The following is a 20,953-nucleotide window of genomic DNA, read 5'->3' as shown; positions in this document are numbered from 1 at the left end:
TACCAGGTGCTGCAAGCTTTTTTCTTCTTTTACCTGACGTATTTACATGTATAAATAAGGTTCAGAGGGTGGACTCATTCGCTTACGGCCATACCAACCTAGCACCCCCTACAGTGTCGGAGTACGTATTGTTTTTTGGACAGCCGCATGGTGAATTGTTTGTTCTGGTGGAGAGAATTTTTTGGAGTTTTGTTATCTGGCTTCACAACCCAGTTATTTTGTGTTTTTTTCGTCCCCCGCAGTCATAGACTGTTGGGGGATTGCCCTGAGTTAATATATATATATATATATATATATATATATATATACTTTTCCAGTCTTTTTTTGTTCTTTTGCTACTGTGGAGGCTGGAGTGATCCGGGGCCTAGCTTCGGCGAAGCCACCGGGAGAAATGAGTGCCGGTGGGCAGCTAGCTGGAGGGACGGAGAATGTAGCAGGACGTGAGGTGGAGGAGGACGGAAAGAAAAAGGGAGAAGCTGGCGGGTTGAGAGGAGGAAGGAGCATGGCGGAGGATTCGGGAGGAGAAAGGAGAGAAGGAGAGAGCGGGGGAGATGGAAACGGCAAGGCGGCTGGAGACGGGCAAGAGCAGGTGGCTGGAGGAGAAACAGTTGACGGGATAAGGAAGACAGAGCGCAAGTATGAAAGGCGGCTCACGGTATGCGTGGAGCAATGCGGGGACGTTATACCTATAGGCGAAGTAATGAAGGCTATGGCGGTTGTGTGCGGTGAAATAAGGGCTTGTAGAGTGCTGGCCCTCGGGAAGCTGGAGGTGACGGTATGCGGAGAGAGGGGGAAGGACCGTCTGCTTGACGGCTTTAAAATACACAATACTAGGATAATTGCCAAAGAACTATGCAATGATGAGCTGGTGGTTTCTTTTCTCACCCTGCCAGCGTACACATCTGACGAGGAAATCCTTGACAAACTAAGTGGGTGGGGAGTCCGGGCGCTTTCGTCCATTAAGAGGAGGATGTGGCCGGGCACCAATATAGCCGATGGAACAAGGATTGTACGTGTTAAATTTAATGAGCTTGTGCAATCCTTGCCGTATTCCACGAAATTCAACACGGCAACGGGTGTTGAATATTTCAGAGTGATCCATGACCGTCAAATGAAGGTGTGTAGGAGTTGCATGCAGCCTGGCCACATCCTGCGTGAGTGCCCGGACTTCACCTGCCACAAATGCGGATGTCAAGGCCACTACGCCCGGGAGTGCACCACAGGGGTGGCAAAATGTCGGATGTGCCGGAGGAGAGAGAGAGACTCCATATGCTCGGTGGAGGAGGAAGCGGAGGAGGACGGCAGCAAGTCGGATAGTGGCGAACCGGGTGCGCCGGACGGTGGTGGTGGTGAGGACGAGGAGGGAGAGAATGAGGGTATGGGCGCGAGCATGGACCAGGACGGTGCCTCTGGGGGCAAAGATTACCCCACGTTGCTGGAGGAGGAGTTCACCTCGGGCCAGCCTGCAGACCTGGGCCTGAAGGGAGAGCTGAGCAAGGGCCTGCCGCGGCGGCTGGGAGACAGGAGCGTAAGAGGCAGAGGTGAAAAACGGGAAGGGGTAACAATGTTTGGGGATGGAACGGGGAAAACTGTACTTAAAACGACTTGGGGCAATGATGAGGTGGGGGAGAGTGGGGATTCTGTTGATAAAACTGTGAGGGAGGGGAGCTCGGGGAGTGATATGGACATGGAGGAGCTAAGGGAGGCGAAAAAAAGGCTGTCTGCAAAGCAAAAAACGGAGGGGAGTGGGAAGAAGAACAAGAATCGTTAATTTATTAATGAAGGTTAATGTGCTAGCCGGCTCTTTCTCGTTGGTTTTTTCCTTATTTTATCTTTATTATTTATGGCCTTGGTTATTTTTTCTCTGAATGCTAACGGTTTGAGAACAGAATATAAAAGAAATGCCATATTGGATATGAGAGCTGATATTCTGTGTTTGCAGGAGACTAGATGGGATGACAACCTACTTAATATAAGTAGAAAGCAGTGGAAAGGCCAGGTTTATTTTTCAGAAGGGACTCCCAGGGCCAGGGGAGTGGCGATTTGCTTTAATAGTGCTAAAATAACGGGGATTAATTTAGTTCATAGAGATTTAGAGGGGAGGTTGTTAGTTGTTGATTGTGTTTATGAGGGGAGGGAACTTAGAATAATTAATTTACATGCACCCAATGGGGAGAAGGAGAGGAGGGTTTTTTTGGCTGGTTTGAATGTGTGGTGCAACTCTAATTGTATGATTGTGGGGGATTTTAATGTTATTTTGACTCAATCTGATTTATCGAGTAACAATACATGTAAAGGGGACAGCACTAGGCGAACCCTTAGGGAATTAATGGAGAACAATCAATTGGTTGACATATGGAGAGTCCTACACCCGTGGAAAAGGGTTTTTTCAAGAAGGCAACTTGTTGCAAATACTCTTAAACAGAGTAGAATTGACTTTGCGTTGGTACAAAGTAGAAAAGTTAAATTAATTAAGAGTGTGGAATACATTAATAATACTTGGAGTGACCATGCAGGGATTAGGTTAGAGGTGGGAGGGAGGGAAGGGAGTGTTAACCAGAGGCCTTGGTGTTTTAATGCCAGCTTTTTGGAAGATGTTGTGTTTATGAAGAGCATGGGTTTTTTTATGAAGAGAATGATGGATGAATGGAATGATGATGAGAATATGAGTGTGTGGTGGGAGAGTGTGAAAATAAGAATTAAAAACAAATGTGTCAGGTATGGTATAGAAAAAAGGAAAAGGGATAATGCAGAGGAGGATCATTTGAGAAAACAACTAAATGAGGAAATTAAACTGTTAGATGAGGAGGGTAATATATGTACGGAAAAATATGTGGATTTAAAAGAAAAATTGAGTGCCTTACAGGTGGCAAAGTGTAGAGGGGCTGCTATTAGAAGCAGGATTCAATATATGTACGAAGGGGAAAGGAGCACAGCCTTTTTCCTGGGTTTTGAAAAACAAAAACAAACTAAAACTGAGATAAAGGAAGTATTAGATAATAATGGTCAAATAGTAACTGATAAGGAAGAGATATTACAAGTAGTCAGGGATTATTATGAGTGTTTATTTAAAAAAGATGCATGTGATAAAGATAGTGTAGGAGAGGCCTTAGAGGCACTAAAGAAAACTTTAAGTAGGGAGGATAGTGTTTGGTGCGATTGTGAATTTTCTGTACAAGAGATATATAGTGCTATTGATGGACTAAACAAAAATAAGAGCCCGGGGAGTGATGGTCTGACAGCCGAGTTTTACGTCGGCTTTAAGGAAATTCTGGCTCCGGTGGTTGAAAAACTCTGCAAGTATGTAGAGAAAACAGGCTGGCTCCCTGAGAGTATGGGATTAGGCATAATAACGATTTTTTATAAAAATAAGGGAGATAACAAAAATCTTGATAACTATAGGCCAATCAGTCTACTCAACACTGACTATAAAATAATTGCTAAAATACTTGCGAATAGAATAAGGGAGGTAATAGGTTCAGTAATAGGTCCAACTCAAGCGTATAGTATTCCAGGGAGGGACATTGGGGATTCAATAATAACAATAAAACAGGTATTAAGAGATATGGAAGAGGAGGGAGGATTGTGGCTGGGGATTGATTTAAATAAAGCGTTTGATAGGGTGGATCAGGTTTTTTTGGGGAGGGTACTAGAGAAACTTGGATTTGGGACTAAATTAAGGGGGTGGGTGGGATTGCTTTATGGGGGGGCTAAGAGTAAAATAAAATGTAACGGTGTTCTGACTGACTCTTTTGATGTCAAGAGGTCAGTGAGGCAGGGCTGCCCAATGTCAGCACTGCTCTAGAGCATGGTGGCGGAGCCGTTGGCTGCTTTAATTGCTAATGATAAAAGAGTGTGTGGAATAGGTAAGGGAAAAATTAGCGTAATGCAGTATGCGGATGATATTAATGTAATGGTTAAAAGTGAGAGTGATGTAGATATAGTGTTGAAACATATAGAAACTTATGAGAGAGCTTCAGGAGCAAAAATTAATATGGAAAAGTCTGAAATAATGGGGATGGGTAGGAACAAAGATCTAAATAACAAATGGGGATTCAAAGTAGTAGAGAATAAAAGAAAAGTGCTCGGAGTGTATGTTGGAAGTGATGAGAATGAATGCGATGATTTGACGTGGAAAGATGTTATTGGACGTATGCAAAAGACCCTGTGTATGTGGAGGGCTAGGGGTTTGCTTTTAAGGGGAAGGGTGGCCGTCACCAATGCTCTAGTTTTGTCGCAGGTGAACCATGCATTGAGCACTTGTGCGCTTCCGACTTGGGCTGAGCAGAAGATTGCAAAAGTCGTTAGAGACTTTATTTGGACGAGCAAAGCAGCCAGTATTGCGCATAGAACGCTGATAAGGGTCAAAGATCAGGGTGGGCTAGGATTGATGGACGTACTCGCAAAAAGAACTGCGTTACGAACTAAATTGATAGGTAAATTTAGGGATGCAAGTCGGGAGGCGGCCTGGAAAGGCCACTTCAGCCAGTGGCTGAGCACATTTGGTCTCTTGAGTAAAGACAATTTGTTGCAGATGCAGGACGCAGCGGCATATGCACATCTGCCGCGGTTCTTCCAGGAGGTGCTCAACGCGTGGTTCCTGCTATTTGATAAGACCACACTCGTATGCGAGTCAAGAGCGTCTGTGATGAGGCTGCCGTTCCTCTCCAGGCCATATTTTAAACAGGGGGGCGGAGGGGTCATCAAGAGCGTGGCTCTTGAGAGGGCGGGGCTGAAGCGGGTGGGAGATCTAGTCGACAGGGGAGGGAGATGGGATAAAGAAAGAGTGATTAGGATAGTGAGAGAGAAGGGGATAACATATAGGAGGGAAGTGATTGTGAAAGTGTTGGAGAGAGTGGAAGAGAGTGTGATGAGTGAATGGGGGGACGGGTTTAGAAATAAGGGGAGGGTTGGGCAGGATGATGCGGTGGGAATCTCCCTGCGCCTGGGGGGGGAGACACACGCCATTGCTGATGTCGCAACAAAGATTTGGTATAAGCATGCATTGACACATAGAGTGCAAAAACCCACATGCGAGAGTAAATGGACAGACACATATCCGGACATTACACCCAACATTTTGTGGAAGAATATTGACATACCGCACACACCGCATGCAATATTCGATCTTGATTTCAAGATAAGGCACAGGAGGATTTTCACATGCATCATCCTGCACCAAATGCTCAGGGGAGTGTATGGGAGGACGTGTATGGTGTGTGAAAGGAGGGATGAAGACTTTAATCATATTTTTGTTTATTGTTGCGAGCTAGCAGAATTCTGGGGAAAAATCAAGGGGCTGCTGGCAGGGTGCAGTGTGGGAGACTGCTGGGTGGATCGGGGGTGGGAATTGTCTGTACTCTTGGGAGTGAATAGGAAATATAAAAATTGGAAAACGATCAACATGATCCTTGGGTTCGCAAGGAGGGCGATTTTTAACAGACGCAAGTTTGCACTGTATAAAAGGAGAAAGTTGGATGTATGGAGGCTGTTTGTGAATGAATGGAAAAGACACTTACTAATGCTGTATGTTGTGGATGAGGCTTTGTTTTTGACTATGTTTGTAGAGAGCGCGGGAGTATGTGGTGTGAATGAGAATGGAATTGTATGGATGACTGAGCAGGGCACCGTTTGGGGTTGATTTGGGTGGTTTAAAGGGGGTGGCTCATTTTTGGAGGTGGGAGAGTGATGGAGTTTTGTGTGGGATTTTGGTTTTGTGTGGTTTTTCGAATGAGGGGTGGATTATTTTTGTGGGTAAATGGTCGAGGTTAAAAGATTCTGTGTTTTAGCTGTTCGGTTTGCGTTTTGGGACTGAGGGGCGGTTTAATTTCGAGGGTAAGTGTATTCGGGATAAGATACTGCTTTTGCTGTCTGGTTCTTATTTTTTTTTTTTTTTTTTTTTTTTTAATTTAAAAGAGAAAGTGTGTTTAGTTAATTTTTTGTGCGGCTTCTGAGGGTGGTTTAATTTGTGGGACTGTTTTCATTTATTTTTATTGATATACGTATAAATGAATGCGTAATTGCATAAAATGGAATATATTTCTGATAATAAAAAAGATTAAAAAAAAACACGCCTGATCTCGTCTGATCCCGTTCAGGTGTGCAAGCAGGAAGTGAGCAGAGAGCAGAGAGCAGTCGAGTGTTTGTTGGGACCGCGTGTGCTTGTGAGGCATAAGGTGCATTTGTGATAGTTTTATGTGTGATTCATTTCCCCTGCAGCCTGGTTGTTTGGGGGATTGTTTCATACTTTCTGTGATTGGATGGATAATTTGATAAATGACAAAATAGAAGGTAAGGCCACTTTGATTAATGCAGAACCCGAGATTGATTATGCTTCTAGTGATTGGGGGGAAGAACTTGTGAAGGAAAACATGGAAGTTAAGGACAGTTTGGCACATGTAGAACGGGAGAATGATTCTGGAAATATTGAAGCCAGCGAGAAAGGAATAACCCAGGAGATCAATTCCGTAATTAGGCCTATTGATAAAGCAAGCACGGCGAATGGTAGGAGAGATAAAGAGAGACAGGGAGAAAGTGAGGGTGATTGTGGCTATAAAAAGGAGCTGACATTGATTGTAGAGCCCGTCGGTGAGGATTACATTACCATGATGGAACTGTTGCGGGAAATCAAGGAAAAGTGTGGGATTGTTCTGGCATGCAGGGTCAAAAGTATGAACACTTACGAGATCACCATGCAGGAGGGAAAGGGCAAGACAAGGTTATTAGATGGCTTCAAAATCGAAAACACTCGGGTGACTGCCAAGGAAGTTCGCAGCAATGAAATTGTTGTTTCATTTCTAAACTTGCCATCTTATATCACTGATGCTGAAATTAGGCAGAAACTCTCAACGTGGGGCGTGAGGGCGATTTCGCCCATCAAAAGAAGGAAATGGCCTGGGACAGACGTGGTGGACGGGACAAGGTTCTGTAAAGTACAATTTACTGAACTTGTACAGTCGCTGCCCTACTCAGCAAAGTTCGAGACACTAGACGGAGGGGAGTACCTCCGTGTAATTCATGACAGGCAGGTGAAGGTCTGCAGGCTGTGCATCCAGCCAGGACATATTTTGAGAGAATGCCCAGACTTCACCTGTTATAAATGCAAGCGCCAGGGACACTATGCTAGGGAGTGTGACTTGCAGGAGGGGAAGCGCGGAGAGGAGAGGACGGTGGACGCGGAGCCAGCCGGCGGCGACGAGCGCGTTTCCTGGTCCGAGGAGGAGCAACGACAGCAGGACAAGGACACCGGAGCTGCCAGCGGGAGTGAAATTACCCCATCCACCATCGGCAGCAGTGCGGATGGAGTGTCCGGTGAGACGGGTTGCATGACGGGAGGAGCATCCGGGCAAAGTATGGAGGAAGGTGCTAGCAAAGCGCCCAAAACTCCCTCAGCCCGGGCGAGTGAACGAAGAGGCGACCGACCAGGAGAGGTGGAGGCCCCGGATTGCAGTGAGGCTCCAAGGGACGGCGGGGCTGCTGCTGCTGCTGCTGCTGCTGCTGCTGCTGCTGCTGCTGCTGCTGCTGCTGCTGCTGCGGCTGCGGCTGCTGCTGCGGCTGCTGCTGCTGCTGCGGCTGCTTCACCTAAGGAGCCAGACGATTCGAGCATGGAGGTGGTGGAGACAAGAACATCGGGAGAAGGAGAGTCGATGGACTACGAGGCGGTGAAAGCCAGCAGGAAGAGAATGAGCAAAAAGAGGGACAAAAGGGAGCCAAAAGAGCGGAAGGTATGAACAATCGAGCATCTCTGGAAAGCTGTGTTTTTCTTTTCACCATTACTATGGTCATAATAACATCCTTAAATGCAAACGGCCTGAGGAACATGATCAAAATAGAAAGAACGATTGAACTCTGTAAATCTGACATACTGTGCCTTCAAGAAACGCATTGGGATAATGAACTTGTGGAAACCCTTGGAAAGATTTGGAAAGGGCCCATATTTATAGACAATGGGAGTGCGAAGGCATGTGGAGTGGCAATCCTTGTCAGAGAGAGGTCTGTTAGTGGTGTCAAGCAAACCTTTTGTGGAGGGAATGGACGTGTGATAGCGATAGAATTTGTCCACAATAAAAACACATACAAATTAATCAATATCTATGCACCAAACGTGGAGGAACTGAGAAAGGGTTTTTTTGAGGACTTGGAGGTTCTGTGCACGGGAGATTGTATGATGGTTGGTGACTATAATGTAAAATTATCAAGACTAGATTATTCAAATAATGTAAAATACAGGTATGATGGGTCAAGGAACTTTTTGAAAAGCATGATGGCAGAACACAAAATGGTGGACGTATGGAGGGAGGAAAATGCAGAACGAAAAGTGTTTTCGCGGAGGCAGGTGGTTATGGGGACCCTTAGACAGAGTAGAATAGACCTCGTCCTAGTTAAGGAAAACATTGTCAGCCAAATAAAAGAGGTGAAATATAATTTTACCACTCTTAGTGATCATGCAATCCTGTCGCTGAGGTTAAAGGACGTATGTATAAGGAATGTAGGTGGAGGAATGTGGTGCCTAAACAACAGCTTATTAAGAGAGGATTCATATAAAGAGATGATAGCAAAATGTATCAAAGAAGAAATAGAGAACAGATTAAACAAAGATAATATTTGTATTTGGTGGGAAAATTTGAAAGAAAAAGTTAAAAAGAAAAGCATATACTATTCCCAGCAAAAGAACTTCAGAATGGATCAGGTAGAGAAAGAGATACAAAATAAATTAAACGAAGAAGCAGGGAAAGCAGACAAAGATGGAAATTATAATATACAAAATTATCTGAAGATGAGAAGGCAACTAAAAGATTGTGAGAAAAATAAATGTGATGGGGCGATAGTAAGGAGTAGAGTACAGTATGCTGTAGAGGGGGAAAGGTGCACAGCGTACTTTCTAAACCTGTAAAAAAATAAGCAGGAAAATAATTATATAAACGAACTACAGAATGAAAATGGGGAGAAGGTAAATGATTTGGTTAGCATCTTGAATACAGTGGAAGGCTTCTATAAAAACTTGTATAAAAAAGGGAATACAGAAAAAGTATGTATTGATGAGGTCTTGAGTGGTGTGGATGCAAGGATATCAGCAGACGAGCAAGACATGTGTGACAGAGAGATTACAGTAGAAGAAATACAAATAGCAATTAAAAATGCAAAAAACAATAAAAGCCCTGGTTCAGATGGCCTGAGCAGTGAATTCTACAAAGAGTTTGCTGATGTGTTGGCACCCATACTGCTAATGATATATCAAAGCATGGAAGAGGGACAACTGGTTCCAGAATCCATGGCTACTGGGGTAATCACAATATTATTTAAAAATAAGGGGAGTAGGTTGGAGTTAGGGAATTATAGGCCAATTAGTTTATTGAATAGTGACTATAAGATATTAACAAGGGTTTTAGCGTATAGGATTAAGAAGGTAATGGGAGGAATAATATCACCGACACAGGCATATAGTGTCGAAGGGAGAGACATAGCAGATATAATAGGGACAGTGAGGGACGTTGTTAGGCACATGAAAGAACAGTCTGGGATTGTGTTGAGTGTAGATTTGAATAAGGCTTTTGATAGAGTGGAGCATGAGTTCTTGTTTCGGACTATGAAAGAATTTGGGTTTGGGGATAGAATAGTGAGTTGGATCAGGCTGCTGTATAAGGAAGCTAAGAGTAGGGTCAAATGTAATGGTCTGATGACAGACACCTTTGCTTTGGAGAGGTCAGTGAGACAGGGCTGTCCTTTATCAGCACTGTTGTATAGCATGTCTATCGAACCCTTTGCTGTCCTTATAAAAAAAGATAGTAATATAAAAGGAATACAAATACCAGGTGAGAAAATTAATATAATTCAACAATATGCGGATGACATGACAATAACAGTAGAAAATATGGACAGCATCAATATAATTATGAAACACATGGGAACATATGGGAGGGCAGCAGGGGCTAAAGTGAATATAGAAAAATCGGAACTAATGTGTATAGGTCAGGAGGGGGATAGGGTTGACAGTATGATTGCATTTAGAGTGGTGGACTGCATCAAAGTTTTAGGAGTAAACATAGGTCCAAACGAAAAGGAAGCAAGAGATATCACTTGGGCAAGAGTGATAAATAAGATAAAACACACTTTAAATGCATGGAAGCAGAGGAAATTGAAATTAAAAGGTAAGGTAATAGTTGTTAATTCCTTATTATTATCCAAATGTGTGTATGTTTTGGGCGCACTAGATCTTCCGGTATGGGTTCTATCTGAATTAAATCAGCTGACTTCAAACTTCTTGTGGGATGGGAAGGGTGCGAGGATATCCCACAAAACGTTGATAGCAGGGTACAGTGAGGGAGGGCTAAAACTGGTGGACATTGACACAAAACGTAAAGCACTGAGGGTTAAAACAGTGAAGAAGTATCTCCATGATGTGAATGACTATGGGTGGAAACAATTCTTTAAAATGTATGTTCAGATGGCTGGTAGATGTGGAGAGAATAGTCTGCTTATGGTTTTGAAAGAACCAATGTATGAAAAAGTGCCTTCTTTCTACCAAGAGGTGTTCAGAGCGTGGGGAGAATTCCTACCCAACATATCATACAACTGTAGTAATGTAACCGAAGTAATGAATAAACCCGTTTTTCTCAATCCTATAATACAGCATAACAACAAAATGCTATACAATAAGGTTTTCATGGATGCAGGAATTAGGCAAGTAAAGGACATGGTCTATGAGTTTGTGCCTGGGTTTCTGCCTGGGCAGGCAATGGTAGACTGCGTAAGAGAATGGGATGAGGATGCTAGGAGAGATATGATTGTAAAAATGTATGATATAATTAAGGGGAGTATGCCTGTAGACTGGAGGTATTTGATTGAGAGAGAGTGTGTGAGGACAGGGGATGGACCTTTACCTAAACTAGTGTTTGTTAAAAATGACGCACATAAGGAGTTTAAAGAATTAAAAGTAAAAAACATATATTTAGAACTGATAGCGAAACTGTTGAAAAGACCGGCATCAGAAAAAATGTGGGAGAGGGTTCTGCCAGGTATGAATGTACAGTTGATATGGGAAAACCTCCAAATCAAATATAATGCAATAGAATGTGAAAACAATGACTTCATGACGAGACACAACAGGATCTATGTAAACACGGTGCTGCATCAGATTAACAAAGAGAACAAAAGAGAATGTGACGTGTGTGAAACTGAGCCAGAAGACTTGTTACATATATATATCCGATGTGAATGTCTACGTAGGTTTGTTTTGAAGTTAAAAGATATGCTGTTTAAAAACTGGGAAATGGGTTTTGTAAAGGCATATGAATGGAACAAAATGTTGCTGTTTGGAGTAAATGGGAAAAGGAAAGATGTGAATGTTCGTTTGTTTAATTTTGTGTTAAGCCATGTAAGGTATGCTATTATGTCAAGAAGGAATCTTGCTCATTTTGAGAGGAAAAAGGTGCATGTGTGGGATTTGTTTGAATCGGTTGTCAGGAGAAATGTGGGTTTGATCTTTAAATATGGTGCTGAGGACTTTGCTGAATGTTTTATTGACGGGTGTGGCTTTATATCTGTAACATCGGAAGGGAAACTAGAATTTAATTTCTGAGTGTGCCGCTATGTTTATCAGGCGCACGTGTTATTATTAAGTGATTTATTTTTCTTTCTTTTTTATCATTTTTTGAGTTTTGTTATCCCTTAACATGAATGTGATTCCTGTGTGTATGTCATTGTTTTGTGTAAATATTTACAGATGAATGTCGTTTGTATATATAAATTGGTATTTTTGATAATAAAAAAAAAAAAAAAAAAAAAATACGCCCGATCTCGTCTGATCTCGGAAGCTAAGCAGGGTCGGGCCTGGTTAGTACTTGGATGGGAGACTGCCTGGGAATACCAGGTGCTGTAAGCTTTTTTCCACTTTTACCTGACTTATTTACATGTATAAATAAGGTTCAGAGGGTGGACTCATTCGCTTACGGCCACACCAACCTGAATATGCCCGATCTCGTCTGATCTCGGTAGCTAAGCAGGGTCGGGCCTGGTTAGTACTTGGATGGGAGACTGCCTGGGAATACCAGGTGCTGTAAGCTTTTTTTCTTCTTCTACCTGACGTATTTACATGTATAAATAAGGGTCAGAGGGTGGACTCATTCGCTTACGGCCACACCAACCTGAATACGCCCGATCTCGTCTGATCTCGGAAGCTAAGCAGGGTGGGGCCTGGTTAGTACTTGGATGGGAGACTGCCTGGGAATACCAGGTGCTGTAAGCTTTTTTCCAGTCTTACCTGACTAATTTACACGTATAAATAAGGTTCAGAGGGTGGACTCATTCGCTTACGGCCACACCAACCTGAATACGCCCGATCTCATCTGATCTCGGAAGCTAAGCAGGGTTGGGCCTGGTTAGTACTTGGATGGGAGACTGCCTGGGAATACCAGGTGCTGTAAGCTTTTTTCCACTTTTACCTGACGTATTTACATGTATAAATAAGGTTCAGAGGGTGGACTCATTCGCTTACAGCCACACCAACCTGAATACGCCCGATCTCGTCTGATCTCGGAAGCTAAGCAGGGTTGGGCCTGGTTAGTACTTGGATGGGAGACTGCCTGGGAATACCAGGTGCTGTAAGCTTTTTTCCACTTTTACCTGACGTATTTACATGTATAAATAAGGTTCAGAGGGTGGCCTCATTCGCTTACGGCCACACCAACCTGAATACGCCCGGTCTCGTCTGATCTCGGAAGCTAATCAGGGTCGGGCCTGGTTGGTACTTGGATGGGAGACTGCCTGGGAATACCGGGTGCTGTAAGCTTTTTTCCACTTTTACCTGACGTATTTACATGTATAAATAAGGTTCAGAGGGTGGACTCATTCGCTTACGGCCACACCACCCTGGCACCCCCTACAATGTCGGAGTACGTAGTGTTTTTGGACAGCCGCATGGTGAATTGTTTGTTCTGGTGGAGAGAATTTCTTTTTGGAGTGTTGTTATCTGGCTTCACAACCCAGTTATTGTGTTTTTTTTCGTCCCCCGCAGTCATAAACTGTTGGGGGATCGCCCTGAGTTAATATACATATATATATATATATATATATATATATACTTTTCCAGTCTTTTTTTGTTCTTTTGCTACTGTGGAGGCTGGAGTGATCCGGGGCCTAGCTTCGGCGAAGCCACCGGGAGAAATGAGTGCCGGCGGGCAGCGAGCTGGAGGGACGGAGAATGGAGCACGACGTGAGGTGGAGGAGGACGGAAAGAAAAAGGGAGAAGCTGGCGGGTTGAGAGGAGGAAGGAGCATTGCGGAGGAGTCAGGAGGAGAAAGGAGAGAAGGAGAGACCGGGGGAGATGGAAACGGCAAGGCGGCTGGAGACGGGCAAGAGCAGGTGGCTGGAGGAGAAACAGTGGACGGGATAAGGAAGAAAGAGCGCAAGTATGAAAGTACACAATACTAGGATAATTGCTAAAGAACTAAGCAATGATGAGCTGTAGGTTTCTTTTCTCACCCTGCCAGCGTACACATCTGACGAGGAAATCCTTGACAAACTAAGTGGGTGGGGAGTCCGGGCGCTTTCGTCCATTAAGAGGAGGATGTGGCCGGGCACCAATATAGCCGATGGAACAAGGATTGTACGGGTTAAATTTAATGAGCTTGTGCAATCCTTGCCGTATTACACGAAATTCAACAAGGCAACGGGTGTTGAATATTTCAGAGTGATCCATGACCGTCAAATTAAGGTGTGTAGGAGTTGCATGCAGCCTGGCCACATCCTGCGTGAGTGCCCGGACTTCACCTGCCACAAATGCGGATGTCAAGGCCACTACGCCCGGAAGTGCGCCACAGGGGTGGCAAAATGTCGGATGTGCCGGAGGAGAGAGAGAGACTGCATATGCTCGGTGGAGGAGGAAGCGGAGGAGGACGGCAGCGAGTCGGATAGTGGCGAACCGGGGGCGCCGGACGGTGGTGGTGGTGAGGACGAGGAGGGAGAGAATGAGGGCATGGGCGCGAGCATGGACCAGGACCGTGCCTCTGGGGGGAAGGATTTACCCCACGTTGCTGGAGGAGGAGCTCACCTCGGCAGACCTGGGCCTGAAGGGAGAGCTGAGCAAGGGCCTGCTGCGGCGGCTGGGAGACAGGAGCGTAAGAGGCAGAGGTGAAAAACGGGAAGGGGTAAGAATGTTTGGGGATGAAACGGGGAAAACTGTACTTAAAACGACTTGGGGCAATGATGAGGTGGGGGAGAGTGGGGATTCTGTTGATAAAACTGTGAGGGAGGGGAGAGCGGGGAGTGATATGGACATGGAGGAGCTAAGGGAGGCGAAAAAAAAGCTGTCTGCAAAGCAAAAAACGGAGGGGAGTGGGAAGAAGAACAAGAATCGTTAATTTATTAATGAAGGTTAATGTGCTAGCCGGCTCTTTCTCGTTGGTTTTTTCCTTATTTTATTTTTATTATTTATGGCCTTGGTTATTTTTTCTCTGAATGCTAACGGTTTGAGAACAGAATATAAAAGAAATGCCATATTGGATATGAGAGCTGATATTCTGTGTTTGCAGGAGACTAGATGGGATGACAACCTACTTAATATAAGTAGAAAGCAGTGGAAAGGCAGGTTTATTTTTCAGAAGGGACTCCCAGGGCCAGGGGAGTGGCGATTTGCTTTAATAGTGCTAAAATAACGGGGATTAATTTAGTTCATAGAGATTTAGAGGGGAGGTTGTTAGTTGTTGATTGTGTTTATGAGGGGAGGGAACTTAGAATAATTAATTTACATGCACCCAATGGGGAGAAGGAGAGGAGGGTTTTTTTGGCTGGTTTGAATGTGTGGTGCAACTCTAATTGTATGATTGTGGGGGATTTTAATGTTATTTTGACTCAATCTGATTCATCGAGTAACAATACATTTAAAGGGGACAGCACTAGGCGAACCCTTAGGGATTTAATGGAGAACAATCAATTGGTTGACATATGGAGAGTCCTACACCCGTGGAAAAGGGTTTTTTCAAGAAGGCAACTTGTTGCAAATACTCTTAAACAGAGTAGAATTGACTTTGCGTTAGTACAAAGTAGAAAAGTTAAATTAATTAAGAGTGTGGAATACATTAATAATACTTGGAGTGACCATGCAGGGATTAGGTTAGAGGTGGGAGGGAGGGAAGGGAGTGTTAACCAGAGGCCTTGGTGTTTTAGTGCCAGCTTTTTGGGAGATGTTGTGTTTATGAAGAGTATGGGGTTTTTTATGAAGAGAATGATGGATGAATGGAATGATGATGAGAATATGAGTGTGTGGTGGGAGAGTGTGAAAATAAGAATTAAAAACAAATGTGTCAGGTATGGTATAGAAAAAAGGAAAAGGGAAAATGCAGAGGAGGATCATTTGAGAAAACAACTAAATGAGGAAATTAAACTGTTAGATGAGGAGGGTAATATATGTACGGAAAAATATGTGGATTTAAAAGAAAAATTGAGTGCCTTACAGGTAGCAAAGTGTAGAGGGGCTGCTATTAGAAGCAGGATTCAATATATGTACGAAGGGGAAAGGAGCACAGCCTTTTTCCTGGGTTTGGAAAAACAAAAACAAAATAAAACTGAGATAAAGGAAGTATTAGATAATAATGGTCAAATAGTAACTGATAAGGAAGAGATATTAAAAGTAGTTAGGGATTATTATGAGTGTTTATTTAAAAAAGATGCATGTGATAAAGATAGTGTTGGAGAGGCCTTAGAGGCACTAAAGAAAACTTTAAGTAGGGAGGATAGTGTTTGGTGCGATTGTGAATTTTCTGTACAAGAGATATATAGTGCTATTGATGGACTAAACAAAAATAAGAGCCCGGGGAGTGATGGTCTGACAGCCGAGTTTTACGTCGGCTTTAAGGAAATTCTGGCTCCGGTGGTTGAAAAACTCTGCAAGTATGTAGAGAAAACAGGCTGGCTCCCTGAGAGTATGGGATTAGGCATAATAACGATTTTTTATAAAAATAAGGGAGATAACAAAAATCTTGAATTAAGGGGGTGGGTGGGATTGCTTTATGGGGGGCTAAGAGTAAAATAAAGTGTAAAGGTGTTCTGACTGACTCTTTTGATGTCAAGAGGTCAGTGAGGCGGGGCTGCCCAATGTCAGCACTGCTCTACAGCATGGTGGCGGAGCCGTTGGCGGCTTTAATTGCTAATGATAAAAGAGTGTGTGGAATAGGTAAGGGAAAAATTTGCGTAATGCAGTATGCGGATGATATTAATGTAATGGTTAAAAGTGAGAGTGATGTAGATATAGTGTTGAAACATATAGAAACTTATGAGAGCTTCAGGAGCAAAAATTAATATGGGAAAAGTCTGAAATAATGAGGATGGGTAGGAACAAAGATCTAAATAACAAATGGGGATTCAAAGTAGTAGAGAATAAAAGAAAAGTGCTCGGAGTGTATGTTGGAAGTGATGAGAATGAATGCGATGATTTGACGTGGAAAGATGTTATTGGACGTATGCAAAAGACCCTGTGTATGTGGAGGGCTAGGGGTTTGCTTTTAAGGGGAAGGGTGGCCGTCACCAATGCTCTAGTTTTGTCGCAGGTGAACCATGCATTGAGCACTTGTGCGCTTCCGACTTGGGCTGAGCAGAAGATTGCAAAAGTCGTTAGAGACTTTATTTGGAGGAGCAAAGCAGCCAGTATTGCGCATAGAACGCTGATAAGGGTCAAAGATCAGGGTGGGCTAGGATTGATGGACGTACTCGCAAAAAGAACTGCGTTACGAACTAAATTGATAGGTAAATTTAGGGATGCAAGTCGGGAGGCGGCCTGGAAAGGCCACTTCAGCCAGTGGCTGAGCACATTTGGTCTCTTGAGTAAAGACAATTTGTTGCAGATGCAGGACGCAGCGGCATATGCACATCTGCCGCGGTTCTTCCAGGAGGTGCTCAACGCGTGGTTCCTGCTATTTGATAAGACCACACTCGTATGCGAGTCAAGAGCGTCTGTGATGAGGCTGCCGTTCCTCTCCAGCCCATATTTTAAACAGGGAGGCAAAGGGGTCATCAAGAGCGTGGCTCTTGAAAGGGCGGGGCTGAAGCGGGTGGGAGATCTAGTCGACAGGGGAGGGAGATGGGATAAAGAAAGAGTGATTAGGATAGTGAGAGAGAAGGGGATAACATATAGGAGGGAAGTGATTGTGAAAGTGTTGGAGAGAGTGGAAGGGAGTGTGATGAGTGAATGGGGGGACGGGTTTAGAAATAAGGGGAGGGTTGGGCAGGATGATGCGGTGGGAATCTCCCTGCGCCTGGGGGGGGAGACACACGCCATTGCTGATATCACAACAAAGATTTGGTATAAGCATGCATTGAAACAGAGTGCAAAAACCCACATGCGAGAGTAAATGGACAGACACATATCCGGACATTACACCCAACATTTTGTGGAAGTATATTGACATACCGCACACACCGCATGCAATATTCAATCTTGATTTCAAGAGAAGGCACAGGAGGATTTTCACATGCATCATCCTGCACCAAATGCTCAGGGGAGTGTATGGGAGGACGTGTATGGTGTGTGAAAGGAGGGATGAAGACTTCATCATATTTTTGTGTATTGTTGCGAGCTAGCAGAATTCTGGGGAAAAATCAAGGGGCTGCTGGGAGGGTGCAGTGTGGGAGACTGCTGGGTGGATCGGGGTTGGGAATTGTCTGTACTCTTGGGAGTGAATAGGAAATATAAAAATTGGAAAAAGATCAACATGATCCTTGGGTTCGCAAGGAGGGCGATTTTTAACAGACGCAAGTTTGCACTGTATGAAAGGAGAAAGTTGGATGTATGGAGGCTGTTTGTGAATGAATGGAAAAGACACTTACGAATGCTGTATGAGAATGGAATTGTATGGATGACTGAGCAGGGCACTGTTTGGGGTTGATTTGGCTGGTTTAAAGGGGGTGGCTTAATTTTGGAGGTGGGAGAGTGAGGGAGTTTTGTGTGGGATTTTGGTTTTGTGTGGTTTTTCGAATGAGGGGTGGATTATTTTGTGGGTAAATGGTCGAGGTTAAAAGATTCTGTGTTTAGCTGTTCGGTTTGCGCTTTGGGACTGAGGGGCAGTTTAATTTCGAGGGTAAGTGTATTCGGGATAAGATACTGCTTCTGCTGTCTGGTTCTTATTTTTTTTAATTTAAAAGAGAAAGTGTGTTTAGTTAATTGTTTGTGCGGCTTCTGAGGGTGGTTTAATTTGTGGGATTGTTTTCATTTATTTGTATTGATATACGTATAAATGAATGCGTAATTGCATAAAATGGAATATATTTCTGATAATAAAAAAGATTAAAAAAAAAATATGCCCGATCTCGTCTGATCTCGGAAGCTAAGCAGGGTCGGGCCTGGTTAGTACTTGGATGGGAGACTGCCTGGGAATAACAGGTGTTGTAAGCTTTTACATGACGTATAAACAAGGTTCAGAGGGTGGACTCATTCGCTTACGGCCACACCAACCTGAATACGCCCGATCTCGTCTGATCTCGGAAGCTAAGCAGTGTCGGGCCTGGTTAGTACTTGGATGTGAGACTGCCTGGGAGTACCAGGTGCTGTAAGCTTTTTTCCACTTTTACCTGACGTATTTACATGTATAAATAAGGTTCAGAGGGGGGCCTCATTCGCTTACGGCCACACCAACCTGAATACGCCCGATCTCGTCTGATCTCGGAAGCTAAGCAGGGTCGGGCCTGGTTAGTACTTGGATGGGAGACTGCCTGGGAATACCAGGTGTTGTAAGCTTTTACATGACGTATAAACAAGGTTCAGAGGGTGGACACATTCGCTTACGGCCACACCAACCTGAATACGCCCGATCTCGTCTGATCTCGGAAGCTAAGCAGGGTCGGGCCTGGTTAGTACTTGGATAGGAGACTGCCTGGGAATACCAGGTGCTGTAAGCTTTTTTCCACTTTTACTTGACATATTTACATGTATAAATAAGGCTCAGAGGGTGGCCTCAGTAGTCTACGGCCACACTAACCTGAACGGACCACTGGGAAGTCGCATCAGAGCGCGACGGCAACACAGCAGCGGAGACTTTATTCAGTTTGAATCAATCCAACCGGACAATAGACTTGAGATTGTTTTGTTGACACTACGTGTTCCCCCGTGGCATTGACGCACTGTAAGGGGGTCTCGATGCCGGTCGAAATGGCGGAAGGAAAAAAGGAGCGAGGGGGCAGTGATGCTCTCCTCAGCGGAGAGAACAAGGAGGATAATAATGACACAGTTCTGAACAAACAAAGCATAGAAGTGTTAAGAGATGGGAGAAAGCTAACTCTGGTGGTTGAGGCAGAGGGTGAGAGCGTGACAACGGCGATGGATCTGATGAGGTGTGTGCGCGAGTTGTGTGGAGGGCTGCTGGGTTGCAGGTACTTAACTGAAAACAAATTTGAGATGACCATGAGCCACCCAAGAACAGCGTACTTCAGTTGAATTGTTGTTTTCAATAAATTGCCTTCTCACAACTTTTGGGCTCTTGTTCCCATTTCTTCTTTTTGCATTTTGAAACTCTACTTAGAACGTTCCTAAGATTCAACAGTGCAAAATGCAAATTCATGCAATTTTTTAACTGGTCTTAAGATTTTGATCAGGAGTGTATAATGACGTCACTTTCTGCCTAAATTTGGGAATGTTTCGTACCTTAACGTTTGAACTTAAGATGCAAGGCGCCTTAAGATATTAACATGTCATTATGATCTATACCTATCAGTGTTTCCCGCAGGATTTTTTTCAGCAGCGGTGGTGTGGTCCCCGAGCCCTCTAGGGGGGTCCGGGGGCATGAACATTTTTTGTACCCTTTACATTGGAATGCATGAATCTGATGCACTTTGAGAGGAGAATATGCACTTAAATCCTATTCAAACAGTCCTGTGTATTACTGTAGATGGGATAATTGGTGTTGTAACTTTGCCTTTTGTGTCTTCATTTACAGATTTTTATATTTTTGTATAGTAATATTTAAACAAAAAATGCCACAACGCAAATATAATCAGGTCCAAGAACTGGCTAAACAGCTGCCCTTCCTTATCAGTGTATCTGATAAAGACAGATGACAAAATCAATTCAAACGTGTCACCTTTTACATTTATTTAATTAAATAATTTGTACTTTTATCGAACAAACTTGCCTAACATGCAGATCAAGTACAGAAGAAGACAACAAAAGAGGACAACAGACGGAGAACTGTGTAGTTTTTGCTCATCCACAAAGGCTACATCCAGCCTGCGAGCATTTAATTCTCCTTGGCTTTTTAAAGAAGAGCTCCAGTGCTCTTCTGTAGGGGAATTTGGTGGTGGGTTAGGCAAATTGATTAAGCTTGTTATTGCTTAAAACACTTCTTCTTAGTCTTGGGCGTCAAAAAGTGATGAGAAAATTATAAAATAAATATAAGTTATACATAATAGAAACTATTCATGATCTTTTAAGAAGTCCTTAGGTTTTTTCCCTGCATTTATGCTAATGACCACATGCTTACAGGCGATTAGCATAAATCCCTAACTAAAATACGCGATGAAAACGTATTTTATATGGCAATAAAGAACAACATCGGATCTAACAGTATGGATTCATTTTTCAAAGTTCCCGAAAATACCTAGGCTATAAATTCCTGACTGGATATAAGCTCCTGTAAAGGCTATGAGTGATCCCAAAAAGAGCGACAACACCCACACACACACACGGACGGAGCGGACGGACCCTTTTTGATTTATAGTTCTACGAGCCTTTTTGTTGTGAAAACAATTCACCGCCAGAACAGTAGATGGCGCAACTGAAGTCGAGCTTAGACTAGCCTACCTCATGAGGTATATAGAAGAAGTCCACGCTGGTTTATTTACGTCCTCCCGGCTCCTCACACACAGTGAACGATGGCAGCTAACAGAAAAAGGATGTTGATGACGCGACAGTTTTTGCTGAATAAGTGACACCCAGCGGGTCATAATGCTTATGTTATCGTGTCTTAACGCA

The 20,953-nt window shown here is 43.8% G+C and overlaps 1 protein-coding gene, 8 non-coding genes and 1 pseudogene across 9 annotated transcripts in view; all 10 read left to right on the top strand.

Annotated features, from left to right (window-relative positions):
• The window catches only part of LOC133936350 (5S ribosomal RNA), a 119-nt gene extending 101 nt beyond the window's left edge, over window positions 1-18 (top strand). Inside the window, exon 1 of the ribosomal RNA XR_009914449.1 lies at window positions 1-18. This exon is cut by the window's left edge and continues 101 nt beyond it. This is a non-coding gene — a ribosomal RNA (5S ribosomal RNA).
• The window catches only part of LOC133933439 (zinc finger protein 260-like), a 627,571-nt gene that overhangs the window by 578,589 nt on the left and 28,029 nt on the right, over window positions 1-20,953 (top strand). The gene's annotated exons all lie outside the window — the stretch shown is intronic.
• LOC133946191 (5S ribosomal RNA) lies at window positions 11,944-12,062 on the top strand. Its single transcript, XR_009917896.1, has one exon. It is a non-coding gene; the product is annotated as a 5S ribosomal RNA (ribosomal RNA).
• Window positions 12,126-12,244, top strand: LOC133943029 (5S ribosomal RNA). Its single transcript, XR_009915900.1, has one exon. It is a non-coding gene; the product is annotated as a 5S ribosomal RNA (ribosomal RNA).
• On the top strand, window positions 12,307-12,425 carry LOC133944531 (5S ribosomal RNA). Its single transcript, XR_009916316.1, has one exon. It is a non-coding gene; the product is annotated as a 5S ribosomal RNA (ribosomal RNA).
• LOC133945089 (5S ribosomal RNA) lies at window positions 12,488-12,606 on the top strand. Its single transcript, XR_009916845.1, has one exon. It is a non-coding gene; the product is annotated as a 5S ribosomal RNA (ribosomal RNA).
• On the top strand, window positions 12,669-12,787 carry LOC133937235 (5S ribosomal RNA). The gene has a single exon (XR_009915297.1). It is a non-coding gene; the product is annotated as a 5S ribosomal RNA (ribosomal RNA).
• On the top strand, window positions 18,425-18,543 carry LOC133938753 (5S ribosomal RNA; annotated as a pseudogene).
• LOC133944976 (5S ribosomal RNA) lies at window positions 18,606-18,724 on the top strand. The gene has a single exon (XR_009916738.1). It is a non-coding gene; the product is annotated as a 5S ribosomal RNA (ribosomal RNA).
• Window positions 18,767-18,885, top strand: LOC133944423 (5S ribosomal RNA). The gene has a single exon (XR_009916211.1). It is a non-coding gene; the product is annotated as a 5S ribosomal RNA (ribosomal RNA).

The sequence above is a fragment of the Platichthys flesus genome, chromosome 22 (assembly GCF_949316205.1).
Source record: "Platichthys flesus chromosome 22, fPlaFle2.1, whole genome shotgun sequence".
NCBI classification, from domain to species: domain Eukaryota; kingdom Metazoa; phylum Chordata; class Actinopteri; order Pleuronectiformes; family Pleuronectidae; genus Platichthys; species Platichthys flesus.
The sequence above is the reverse complement of the archived record's forward strand: the minus strand, read 5'-3'. Positions and strand labels throughout refer to the sequence as shown.